The sequence below is a fragment of the Myotis nattereri genome, assembly GCF_964212035.1.
Source record: "Myotis nattereri genome assembly, chromosome: 4".
Lineage (NCBI taxonomy): Eukaryota > Metazoa > Chordata > Mammalia > Chiroptera > Vespertilionidae > Myotis > Myotis nattereri.
Genome location: NC_138079.1, coordinates 53,572,569 through 53,585,064, shown reverse-complemented (window position 1 = coordinate 53,585,064; position 12,496 = coordinate 53,572,569). Strand labels below are relative to the sequence as shown.

The 12,496-nt window shown below is 39.1% G+C and overlaps 1 protein-coding gene across 1 annotated transcript in view; it reads left to right on the top strand.

Annotated features, from left to right (window-relative positions):
- The first annotated feature begins 2,203 nt into the window (after positions 1 to 2,203).
- The window catches only part of KIAA0825, a 373,094-nt gene continuing 362,801 nt past the window's right edge, over positions 2,204 to 12,496 (top strand). Inside the window, exon 1 of the mRNA XM_081088719.1 lies at positions 2,204 to 2,283. The gene's annotated coding sequence lies outside the window, so the exon portion shown is untranslated. The remainder of the gene's footprint in view (positions 2,284 to 12,496) is intronic.

Below are 12,496 nucleotides of genomic sequence, written 5' to 3'. Positions count from 1 at the left end.
AATCTATTTTCAGTTAATGCAAGAGAAAAATACATTGCATGAAAAGGAATCTACTATGAGGGTGGGGAGACATTTAGATAATATCACTGAAAATATTTATAATATAAAATAATTTCAGAAAAATAACACTAATATCTAAAATTTCAAAGCATTTCTAGAAAGTCAAGAGTGCCATTTTTTAATAAAAAAAAGTTTTCATTATTTCTCTCAAAATAGATTTGGTATTAATCACCAGACTAATTCATATGGGCTTTTCTTCTTCGTAAAAAAAAAATTTTTTAACTATTACTCAATGATAAAGTACAATTGCTAACTTTGAAAAAGTGTATTGTTATTTCAAATAATTTTGATATAAAGTAAAAACTATGTGAACGTAAAAGTTTTAGGGATATTTTTACTTTTAAGCAGCAAGATGTCCTTCAAAGGTAAGAAACAGTATATAGTGTATTTTATAGCATATTTAAGGAGAGTCAATCACAATAGTAAATATTCCATTTTAGTTATATTTTTGAAAAATATGATTCTTCACTATCTTTAGCTTTTATTATTCGGAAGATCTATGGAATTGTTGATTTTATTTTTAAATTATTTTCTTTAAATAGTGAAAAGACTATCTTAGAATAATCAAGACAACACTGTCTAATTAATGAAGCCATATATTTGCTTTTCTAAAACCTAATGTTTTTAGACATTAGTGAAAACTGTGGATACCTATTATGAAATCTTCAGAGTTTTGAATTTTGATTATGAAAAGTACCCACATTTGACCACCTTTTCAAAGACTTCCACATGATTTATGTTTTCTGCTTTAGGGAAGCAGGAAAATATTCAAACATATAAATGAACTTAAGTACATAAGGCAAGAGAAACTGTGGATTTAGAGAACAGCTCTAAGTGGGGCTTATTTGCATTATTGAAGACTGGCTTTACAATATAAACTTATACATTCAAGTAGTTGAAAAATTTATACATTCAAGTATACATTTACAATGTATATTAACCTTTGGGTTAACTTAGAAGACACGATCAAATTCCCCTTATAAAAGTCTACCCCAAACTCTCAATTATGTACTGAACAACTGCAATACAGGTTAAACTTTTTCTAAAATGGGAACATCTTGCCTATCAAAAGATACTTCTAGTGACTGAGGCATAACGTACTAACAAACGAAAAAGTTCACAAGGTGCAGTGCGTCATTCATACACTTAAGTACTGCTTTAATTTTAATTCCTACGGTTTCCATGGTAAAATTTTCTTTTTATTTTGTTGATATAGGATAGTCATTTGGTTAAAAATAAAGAGCTTCCAACATCAAGCTCCATCTAATTTCTGGGTCCAATTCTGATATGGAGTACCTGCGACAGGCCAGCTTTTTTTGCCACTATTTAATCAGAGGCGTTGGGAGTGGAAGAAACCCCAGAATTACCGTTAGGTCTTGTTCCCAGCCTTTTAGGTCGCTAAAATATTATAACCCACAGGAACACGGACCCTCCCCACCTTCAGGGGAATGCGCGTGTGCCTGTGTGTGTGTGATCGTTGCAGACGTATCGTAGTTGCTGCACTACCATTTGAACATGTTTAAAAATTCTCCTAGGAAGAAAAGAATGACACCATTTCCCCCGTCACAGGGAGGTGGGCCTGGGAGATCCCCGCCACCTGCTGTGACGTGAAAATACAGAAAGCGGCCAAGAAGCTGGGGTTCTGGGAGAAGCGTCCCAGTCGGTTCTATGGAAACGAGAGACGCCGGTGGCCTAGCGCCCGGCTGGCTGGAGACCGAGCTGCTGAGCGGCGCAAACAGGGGCGGGGAAAACGCTCGGGCCCCCAAACAGCAGAGAGGGGCTCGGGGCCATTGCCTCCCCGGCGCCGGCGGGGCAGGGCGGGGTCTGCCGCTACCGCGCACCCACGCGGGAGCCTAGGCGCCGCACACCCCCGCCCCTTCCTAGCGTCTCAACTGAGAACGGCAAACTTCGGGGGCACAGAGGAAGCATCCCCACGGAGTCAGGGTACACTGTATCTTCCGAGTGGAGGCCCTTTACCTTCCAGGCCGGAGTGTCTGGCTTCCTTCAGGCGGTAGCAGGGGTGACAGGGGAGAAGACTGCCGACTGCCGCCGCAGCACTGGCTGCTCCGCTAATCCGGGCTCTGGGAAATAATTTCCCGCCGCGCGCTCCGTGGTCCCGGAAGCTATTGGATCACTTCCGGTTGGTTGTCAGTGACGCTATCCAGCCGTTGTCAGGTGGGCTGGCCTGGCTCCTGCTAGATCCGCGCTGGAGGTGGGATAATGGTAAGTGATTTTTACGCGTTGCCTCCTGGGCCTGGTATTTCCGGTCAGGGCAACGTACGGCATCTTGGCTGGACCAGGGAGCGAGCGGGCGAGGGTTGCACCAGGAGTCCCCATCCATCCATCCATCCATCGCTGTGGTGTTTAGCCCTCTATACTGCTAGAGAAGGCCCTGGGAGCGCGGCTTACCTGCTTCTCCACTTGCAGTATCCAGCCCCAAGTTGGAAATTGACCTCCGGTCTCCAAAAGTCCCTCAGCAAGGGTGACGACCCCGTGTACCGCAACTCGGTTTACTGCCGAGTGTCTCTACTTAAATGATCAGAGAGTGTTCTTACTCTCCCGTTGTTGGCAGGGTTTCTCCAGAGCTGATTTTTATTATACTTTTCCTGAATACCGTTTCCGTTGCCCTGGGTTGCAGTGTCTGAAAAGCAGGCAGTCCTGGACACCTTTTACAAACAATTTGGAAGTGGGGTGTGCGGGTTGTGCCTGATCTAGAATTCAACATCCTCGCAGCTGTTTTGAATTAGGTGAGAATGGTCTTTATTTTCCTGGCTGCTATGAGCTCATGAGGTAGAGAACAAGTTTAAAGTGTAAACCGTGGGCTTTTAAATGCATGCTTTACTTTTTGGAAACACCAGTGATCAGGAAACAGGTGCACTTTCTTGGAAGGTGTCCTGGCTCACCGCTCCAGGCTTCCTCAATCAGGAGAATTTTAGATGGAGGTCCGGGGTAGCCAGAAAAGTTGTAAAGAGGCAAGGTGCTCTCATTCAGCCGATGATTTAAAACAAAACATGATGTAGTAAACCTTGGCGACTCTTGTCTTTCTTGAGTAATGCAGTTTCCTGAGGTAAGCAGTTTTCACTCACCACCTTATATTTAAATCACTTTTTTTTTCCCTCCAGAAAAGCCAGCTGATTTTTTTTTTCTAAAACAGCCAATTACAAAACAAGTTCCAGGGATAACTTTACCATAAAGAAAAATGCAATAAATATGTCCAATTGAAGGCCTCTGATGCATCAGCAAGTGCCTTGTTACTTTTTGAAAGCAATGCACCATGTTTTGAACAGCACATGGACCTTCTAATCTTAATACTAGTTCACCAAATTCTTATAATCTCCTTTCATCTCAGTTTTGCCATTTTTTATCAAATCTTGTGTTTTCCCTTTATGTTTCCCATTGTGAAAGGATTGTAATAATTTAATGGACGTTACATGTTTCCATATAGCAACATGTGTTTAGACAGGCAGTGATTTTGTAAATCATTACTCTTGATTTGTGGTATCTCCTGTCAAATTAATATAGCCAATCACTAATACTCACCACAAACAGCTATTGTCTGCCAGACACCATACTTTCATTATTTTATTTAAACCTGCTACAGTTCTACAAGAAAAATCATATCCCTATTTTGCAAACATTTTATATTGAAACTCAAAGATGTGTTACTGAGACTCAAAGACATTCCCACAAATTATACAATTAAATGGCAATTGACGTTTGAACCCAGACTACCCGACTCTACACTTGGGCTCTTTTACTGTGCTCTCTACTTCCTCTCATAATAATAACAGAATCATTTTCACTCTCAGGTAAAATTGGATAGATAGTATATCAAATTCTTGTGCTAAGGAATTAAGAAGTTAATTTTTTATGTTAATGTTTTAAGGATTAAGGAATGTTTTAGGGATTTTAGAAATTAACATAGGGTATGACTAATCAGATTATATGAATAATCTGGTTTCTGTGTTGATCCTTGGCCAGTTTTATTATCCTAATTCAAACAAATATAAGCAATCTAAGAGATTATCAGTATATTCGTGATTCTATGTCCAGAGTATCAGCTATCTCTTTAGGCAGCTTTTTATACATATTTACATACATATATACTTATGCATGTGTGTATATGGAGAAAGAGAATGATCACAAATTCATGAAATTAAACTTTGTACTGCCCTGTCAAGAACTGCTATTTGGTGGTTATTAGCAAAACTGTTCTTTCCTGCTCATATAACCTTCAGACAGATGGTGATTATCACATATTTTAAGGGAATATGCTTAATTAAACATACCCATTCCAATATTCTACTTAATGTAGAGAAATAGAAATAACCTAATTGTCAGGGAATTCACTAAAATATAGTTGAAATGACCAATACTAGAAATAACAGAACTTAATTCTAAAGAGTATCTTGTTTTATTGAAAGTCTCTCTCTCTCTCTCTCTCTCTCTCTCTATATATATATATATATATACACACACACACACACACATATATCTCCCACGTTCAAAGGCTGTTAAATTGCATTGTTTACCCATATCTTCAGAAAAAAGTCACTTCTGTCGTGGTAAACAACGTGCTTCCCTATTTATAATGTTCTGGCCCTCTAGCAACTTCAGTGCGAAATTATAGCTAATTTGCCTACAAACATCAGGTGGTCATAATAATCTAGCCACTCAGTGTGTGAGTGTGTGTGTGTGTGTATAGTCTCATTGTGATGTGTACTTTATTATATTGTATTAACTATATGAAAGATATTTGCTTTGCATGCCCCATAGGTAGATCTCAGTGATGTTTTTTTAATTGATTTTAAAGAGACACAAAGAAGAGAGAATGAAAAAGAAAAACATCGACTTGTTGTTCCACTTTATTTATGCATTTATTGGTTGCTTCTTAATGCCCTGACCAGGGATTGAACCTGCAACCTTGGCATATCAGGACCATGCTCTAACCAACTAAGCTACCTGGCCAGGGCAGTGATACTTTGTTTTTAACCACATTTCAGTGCTTATGAAGGTTGAGATATCAGTTTTTTCATTATCTCGCACCCAGCATCTAGCACTGTGCCCAACATATAGTAAGTAGGTGTTCAATAAACACTTATTGAATGAACAATTCCATTTTCAAATGTGCTGTTCTTGTTTTTATCTTTAAGTGTGTTTTTTAAAAGGGACTTACCACATAAATAAATGCATATTTATTGTTACTCACTTTGCCCTCGAAATATGTCCACGTCAGTCATCTAAAAAAGGCAATGGTGGTATCCTGTAAAGAAGATTGGACAGTGAGATAGGCTATAAGAGAATACCTAATATTAATATTGCTTACTTTCTGCTATTCAGTGTTACATTGAATCCTCACAGCACTATAGGGTTTTATTATCCTCCTCCTACAGATTGAATAACTGAAACAAAGATAAGATCTGTAAATCGTTATAGGTTATACACAATCTTGAAGTATCAGACCTGTGATTTGGAACAATGCTGACTCTAAAGGCCATAGTATTCACCACTTTACTATACTGCCTCCAATTGGGTTTTAATCCTGGCTCCTCCACTAACTAGGCACATGTATACACAGGAAATTTTATTTCTCTGAAGATCGTATTTCTCATCTATAACATACAGGGGTGGCTTAGATGATCTATCAAGTTTTTCCTAGCTCTAAAATCCTCTGACTCTAGTTGGCTACCACATATTAACTGAATACAGCAATTCTAGTGTGCTAGAAAACATGAGTGGAGTTTTATCTGTACTTACTGGTGTCTCCAACATTGGTAGATGTATAGTTATGTTCTTGTAATAGAAAGAACAAGACCAAAATATTAAAACACACACATACACACACAATCCTCAGCCATGCTTTTTGCCAGTAAGACCCCAGTAAGTCAATGAACTTGTGAGCCTATGTTTTCATATGTAAAACAGACCTATGAAACTGCTGTGAGGGTTAAGTGAAATGATACACATAAAACCTCAAACACACTGTCTGACACACAGTTGCCATTAAGTAAATATTGATTCTCTTTTCCCCTAATCTTGTGAGCATAAAAGAAGATTGGTGGATATAAAAATGCTTTATAAATTAGCCAAAGGTGACAAATTTTTCCTCTTGTTATATACACAAATAGGTATTATGAGCAACAATTTACATATGACCATTGAACACAAAACATGTTGGCAACACAGACAAAAAATTTTGCTTCCAGGAGGACAAATGAGGAAAGACATAATGATGAAGGTAATGGTGAGGATTTCGGTAAAGGGACAAGATGGAAGAATTCCATTAGAGGATGAAAAGGTGTCAGAAAAGAGAATAGTGACTAATTCACTTCAGATAAGTAGAATGGGTGAAGGCTAATAGTAGAGGTAAAAAAGCTGAGTTCAGGGCAAGCGCTGGATAGCAGTGTGGTCAGGTTCAACATATTAGGCTTCTTATAATAAGCAATGATTTGTGGGTATAACCAGGATAGTGTGGGAGGCTGGGCTTGGTATTTAATTTCTTTCTTGTAGAAATAATACCCATTTGTTACAGAAATACAAGAATATACAGATAAGCCAAAGAAAAAGAAAGAAATGAAAACTTGCCCATAGCTCCACTCCAGCCCCAGGTCTTCACTTGCCCACTTACCACACTGGGTCCACTCTTGGCTGGGGAACATCTGCCTCTTTCCAGTGAACTCTGCTTAGCTGGCCCAAAGGTAGGAGGTGCCTCCTAGGGCCATTTGTCCCCCTGTTTCTGGGCCTCCACCCTGAGGGGATGTGGACTCACACTGGGACTGGTCCACGAGCATATAGTCCGCAGGGTGGAGGCTGGGCACTGGGACCCAGCTGTGGTGGCAGTGGGGTTCTGAGTCTCTCTCATGGTCTGAGGTTTTCTCACCTCTTCTTGCTGTCTTCTCCATGTCTCCTGCACCTGGCTGATGTCTGTGACTCTAAGCAACCACTTGCTCCTCTCTGAGCCTCAATTTCCCACCGAAAGTCACGGGGTGAACTGGATAGAGGACCCGTAAGCTCTTCCTTCCCAGGAGTAACTCTAGGATCCCCTATGGTGGGGTTAGACTTAGATCTGCCTCCCCTTCCTGTGCCCTGCTCCTCCAGGATCACCCTTTTCTGTTCCATGACTTTGTGATGCCTTATCTACAGAAAACAAAACAAGAAAACACAAAAATCCCACCCCCTTTCCAGCATTCGAATACTGTGGAGTTCCTTCCAGGCTGCTCAGCATCCGTCTGCCAGGCATAAGGCAGGCTCTTGCTAGGCTGTGTCCTTTCATAGGCTGGGAAACAGGGTTTTGTCATTAGAAGTAATGATTCTGCAGACTGCTGACTCACCTTCTCAGGTGAAGACTGGTTAAGGGAAGTTTTTGAGTGGTGAACTCAAAGACCGCAGTTGAGTCGGGAGGCAAAGGCAAAAAATCAGCATAATTAAATTGGAAGTGGGAAAAGAACACTGCCTCCCAGCTGTCATTGTTGATATGTTATTGGAGACAGGTGTTTGAAATGATGCTCCTGCTATAGCCCCTCAAACTTTGATTAAAATACAGGGAAACAAGGGGAGAGGCAGCTCAGGAGATATTCTCAGTGCTAGAATCGTGCCTATAATATTTGTGCTTACTCATACCCCACCCCCAGAAATTAAGAACAAGCATATATAGTTGTTTAAATCCATTGCAGATTTTTTGCTGAGTAAATTTCTCATGAAAATTATCTAAAACTAAAAAGAAAAAGACCATTGTAATTTTTATTAGGCAAAAGAGCATAATGTGGAACAGCTGAATTCAGAGACCACATGAGCATGAACTCAAATTCATGAACTTATATAATATGATCTTGAAGAAGTTACTTAAGTTCTTTGAGCCCCAATTTGTTCATTTGTAAAATGATAAAATTAACTTTATGAATTTATTAGGATTAAATGTGATAATGTGTGAAAGCACAGCGGCATCAGAAAAACTAGAGATTGATCTCATGTTTTTGTTGTTTAATAAAGTTGAATTGCTTTAAAATAAGGTCTGTGGCTCCAGTTGTGAAGTCAAACAGACTTGAGTTCTAATTCCAGTTCTATCACTAGTTGTGAAACACTGGGGACACCGGGAAAGGTACTTTTCTACTCTTTCCTTATTTGTAAAATGGGAATAGAAATAATGTCTTTATAGGGCTTTTGTGGAGATTAAATGAAATAATGATGAATAAAGTTTAATATGGCAGCTGGACTTGTAAGCACTTTATTTGCTCAAATTATCAAAGAAGCAGATGCCAAGAGAGGCTTAGATATGCAAGAGGTTTTTTGGGGAAAGTGCCTATGAAAGATAAAGGCAAAGGGAGCAAGAGTGGGAAGAAATTGCTTTCAGGCCTCAATGCAGGTCTGACAATCTGAAGCAGAGGAGGAAGGAAGGCAGGGGAGGAGGAGAAGTAGAATCTCAAACTGCTTCTTCAGCCAGGCCCAGGAGCAATCCTGGAGCTAACGTCACGTTAAAGGAGAGCCGTGTCACCCCAGCACTTGGCATAATGTTAGTTATTAGTAAAAATAACAGTTGTCACAAGCTGTCATTTAGAAGTGTTTTTAAATTTCAACTCTTGATGTTTACAGCCTGTCCCAACCTCCCCTAAGGAAAGTACAATCCCTGCTGCCACACATTGACCTTATCATTTGAGGCACATATCCTCAGATGAAAAACTTCTTATCTCTCTATATATAATCTCTCTATATAAAAGACTAATATACTAAGTGTCCATCCGACCGGTAGCTATGACAGGCACTGACCACCAGGGAGAAGACTCTCAACACAGTAGCTGTGGAGCTGCAGTGATTTGGCAGCAGTGGTTCTCAGGTGATGCACCCCAAAACCAGAGAGGAGGGAGCCCGGTTCCTCATGGGGCCACATGATTCCACCTTCGGGCATGGGTTATGTTGTTGCTGGGGCACTGTTGGCCTGAATTTGGTTTACTGCACATTTGCTTTTGCAATCCATACCCTGTATGACAGCAACTTTGCAAAGTGCCCTCTCACACTCCGGGACCCCTCGGGGGATGTCGGAGAGCCAATTTCAGCCCATTCCCCGCAGGCCAGGCCAAGGGACCCCCCACCTTCCAGAGGGAGCCCACTCACTCTGCAGACACCTTTCGAGCCACAGTGCCACCCCAGGTGTGGCCAGCCGGGGATGGACTGTGGGAGGTTGGCTCCAGGGTATGTCTGGCCTGTCTCGCCCAGTCCCACCCTGCCAGCCACCTTGTAATTAATTTCCTTGCAATGTGCACAAATCCGTCCACCTGGTCACTAGTACTTTATAATACTTTTTTTTTTTTTTTAGCCCAAGAACTGTTAAAGGAATCAAAAGATGTCTTCCAAGGACAGTTGAAACATGCAAACAGTAGCTAAGCAACTGATTTTTTGATATTACATGATTAGACACAAACGAGTCTAAATTTCTAAATTCAGCTGTTTAAATTTTTAAACAGCTGAGTAATGTTAACATCCATAGCCTGAACTTGAATTTCTATTTTCTTTCTTAACAAAGATACCTCTGTGGTTAAAAAGATCAAGATATTATAGTTTTGTGCATCTGGCTCCCCTACCCCATTGTTGTTTTTAATAAGCAATTATAGAGACCAATCAATTCAATGCTTTTCAAATGGCAGGTCACAGCCCTATCAATTTGGTGACTATTAGCTTGCATTTTTGTTTCAGCTATGTGTGGCTTCAGGTTTTGGACATAAAATGTGTTTGTTACTGTGAATCACAGTTGAATTTTAAAGCAAAAGATTTAAATTAACTTCATTTATCTTACATTAGGACTAAAGAGGTGATTTAACTTGTCCACATAACTCAGGAAACATGTGACTTGAACCAGAAGCTAGGTCTTAAGAATCTAAATTTAGAGCTCTTTCTTTTATATCATGCTTCTAGGAAAAGCCTTCTTATTTCCAAGAAGAGGCTTCTTCTTTGCTCTACTTAGAGCACATAATCACTGTTTTCTAATTGGTTAATCTGATAGGTTTTTTTCCTGTCACTTTCATTATTTTTTTGCTAAGCTCTCCTCTTCCCTGCCTCTGGCCATTAGGTGTAAGAGGTTGTTTTAGCATTCAGCAGCGGTGCTGAATTTACTATCCATTTTTCCACTGGGGGAGCACAGCTAATGCAGCAGTTTAATACTGACCTGATTTAAGTTGTGTGTGTGTTTTCTTTAATCCTCACCCGAGGATATGTTTGGATATGTCTCCATTGATTTTTAGAGAAGCATTGATAAGTTGCCTCTCATACTCACCCCCACCCGGGATCTAACCCGAAATCTAGGTATTTGTCCTGACCAGGAATCAAACGGGAAACCTTTTGTTGTACAGGACGATGCTTCAACCAACTGAGCCAGAGCTAGAGTTTACCTGATTTAAATTTAGGATTGATGGAAGATCTTTTTGAGGCGCATTATCCTGATGAGGTCTTAATTTTTACTAATTTCAGTGAATATTATTTTGTGCTTCATTGTCATGACATTCTTTACCCATTTTCTTTGCTTTTTTAGACTTCAGCTCACCAAATTTTTTTCAATTTTAAAATGCAAGTTTTTTATATAATCACATAATTTATTCCTCTATAATTTTAAAAATATCAAATTTTTTTTTATTTTCTAGCACATATTCATACCTACCCTTAAAAATTCCAAGGGGCAATTTAGCAATGGTGAGCTCTCTCCACTAATATTCAGAGATTAGAATCCGGAAGAGTTTGAGAGGGGGCTGTTTGTAAAAGGAGCCCTCTTCCTAGGCCTTTTGTGTTGCCTTCTGTCCCATGCTCATTGTTTTGATTGAATTTACCTGGTAAAATCTTTCTGGGCTTTCTCATTTATCTAACTCAACAGTTCTCAAATATTTGGTTTCACAAGTCCTTTGCATTTAAAAATTATGGATGACCTCAAGGAGTTTTAATGTATATAACTATATCTACTTATAGTTATTATGTTATAATTTTAAATTTATTATTTCAAAAAGAAATAATAAAGCCATTACATGGAAATGTAAGTAGCATTTAAAAAAAACCACAATATTTTTTTTCCAAAACAAAAATTGTAATGAAAGGGTGACATTGTTTTACGTTTTTGCAATCTCTTTAATGTCTGGCTGAATTCACAGATCTACTTCTGCATTCAGTTTGTTATGGGATGTTGTTTTGGTTAAAGTGAACAAAATCCAACCTCATCAGACATGTAGTTGGAATAGAAAGGGTGTTTTAATGTCCTTTTCACTAGAACTTTAACAAGTGATAGTTTCTTAAAGTTTAATTACAGTGTGGCTTCTGAAATCAGTTAACTTTTTGTGCTGTGTTACTTTAAAATCCCTTAGTTTGGCCCTAGCTGTATTGGCTCAGTGGATAGAGCATTGGCCTGTGGATTGAAGGGTCCCGAGTTCGATTCTGGCCACGGGCACATGCCCAGGTTGCTGGCTCAGTCCCCAGTGCAGGGCATGCAAGAGGCAGCCGACCTGTGATTCTCTCTCATCGTTGATGTTTCTCTCTCTCATCATTGATGTTTCTCTCTCTCTCTCCCTGTCCTTTCCTCTCTGAAATCAATAAAAATATTTAAAAATAAAATAAAACAAAATCCTATGGTCTGTCTTGAACTTTGGATGAATCTTTGCAAACACCTGATTTTGTTACATAATGCATTGGCCATATGTAAAACATTGATTCATTGAGGTACGCTGATCTTTCAAATCTTAATGCACTTTATTATGCAGTATCAAAAAAATGCATATGTTAATATCACCAGCTGTCTCATCAGGAAATCTTAAAATACTAGGAAACTGTCCTTATGACAATATGAATTATCAAAAATTTTTATTTTTGCTTTGAAAGTTCTAAATTTATCACTGTCTAATCTTTTCCTTGAAATGACAGTCAAATTTGGTTGATTTTTGAGAAAAATCTGGCATACTCAAAAATTAGTAATTCTATTACTAATTTTAATAGAATTACTAATTTTAATAGAATTACTAATTTTAATAGAATTACTAATTTTTACTGCCTCATCAAAGCCATTAAATGAACCTGTCATTCTTTTTTTTTCCAATTGTGTGGGGGTGAAAAATATGACTACTATAGTAGCCAGGATAATGACTACCCTAAATATGCTTATATTCGAATCTCTGGAACCTGTGACTATGGCAAAATGAAATTAAAGTTGTTAATTAGTTTATCTTAAAATAGAGAGCTTATCCTAGATTATCCAAATGGGTTCAATGTAATCACAGTGGTTCTCAAAAATGGAAGAAGGAGGCAGAATAGGAATTCAGAGTGATTCCAAGTGAAAAGGTCTCAACCCAGTTAGGTGGCTTGAAAGCGGGGCAAGTGGGCTAGGGGCCAAAGAATGAGAGCAGCCTCCAAAAGCTAGAAAATGCAAGGAAACTGGATTCTCCTCAGAGCCTCCAGAAAGGAATGAAGTCCT